This window comes from Aplysia californica, unplaced genomic scaffold, assembly GCF_000002075.1.
Source record: "Aplysia californica isolate F4 #8 unplaced genomic scaffold, AplCal3.0 scaffold00763, whole genome shotgun sequence".
In the NCBI taxonomy this organism is placed as follows: Eukaryota; Metazoa; Mollusca; class Gastropoda; order Aplysiida; family Aplysiidae; genus Aplysia; species Aplysia californica.
Genome location: NW_004798033.1, coordinates 349,510 through 350,529, shown reverse-complemented (window position 1 = coordinate 350,529; position 1,020 = coordinate 349,510). Strand labels below are relative to the sequence as shown.

General features: G+C 43.3%; 1 protein-coding gene across 2 annotated transcripts in view; it reads left to right on the top strand.

Annotated features, from left to right (window-relative positions):
• The window catches only part of LOC101861321 (ceramide phosphoethanolamine synthase), a 52,825-nt gene that overhangs the window by 33,878 nt on the left and 17,927 nt on the right, over nucleotides 1-1,020 (top strand). The gene's annotated exons all lie outside the window — the stretch shown is intronic.

Below are 1,020 nucleotides of genomic sequence, written 5' to 3'. Positions count from 1 at the left end.
AGAGAGAGAGAGAGAGAGAGACAAAGAGAGAAAGAGACAATGAGAGAGACAGAGAGAGAGACAATGAGAGAGACAGAGAGAGAGACAATGAGAGAGACAGAGAGAGACAGAGAGAGAGATACATGCATACATATATGAATGAAAGAATGTGTGTGTGTGTATTTGTGCGTATATGTATGCGTGTGTATGTGCGTATGCGTGTATGTATTCGTGTGTGCGTGTGTGTATGTGTATGTGTATGTATGTGGTGTTTGTGTGTGTATGTGTGTGTGTGTGTGTGTGTGTGTGTGTGTGTGTGTGTATGTATGTGTGTGTGTGCTGGTATATCCTTCGACCCCACTGATAGTTATATGCGAATAGGGTCAAGTGGATATTTAATCAAAGATGTTATCAGATCGAGATCAATTGCCAACGTTTACGTAATGAGTACAGCCTTAGCCATTACTGTCAACGAAACTGCTTGTGCCTATCTCCCGCGCCCCATCTCGACACTTTCCCACCGTGAACGGCCGCTGCGCAGATCAAAAGTTGTATGCACTTGCCTGAGTGGCGTCAGAAATTTGTAGTTTTTACCGGACCAAAAACGGGGTCGACACTCGCCATTTGGTCACCATTGATAGGTCCATTGGTGGTGTTTGTTCTTCCTACGTTGTTTCTGTCTCTCTGTCCTTTTTCTCCATTTTTTCTTTTATTGCTGTGTGTTTGTTACTCTCATGTAACACCTGTTATCTTCGGCGGGTGGTTGGTGGGTGCTCTGGTGTCGTTTGCTCCTTCTTTCCTATCAAACATCTATAGACCCGATCTCTCTTTATGGGTGCTCTGGTGTGGTTTGCTCCTTTTTTACCTATCAAACACTTATCGTCCTGATTTGTATTTGTTTCTCAATTGTAACACATCTAATCTTCGGCATTTATGCGACCTTATGGTGTTGCAAGTTCCATAAAACTTTTACTAAAACTAAGCTGATCTCTCTCTCTCTCTCTCTCTCTCTCTCTCTCTCTCTCTCTCTCTGTCTCTCTC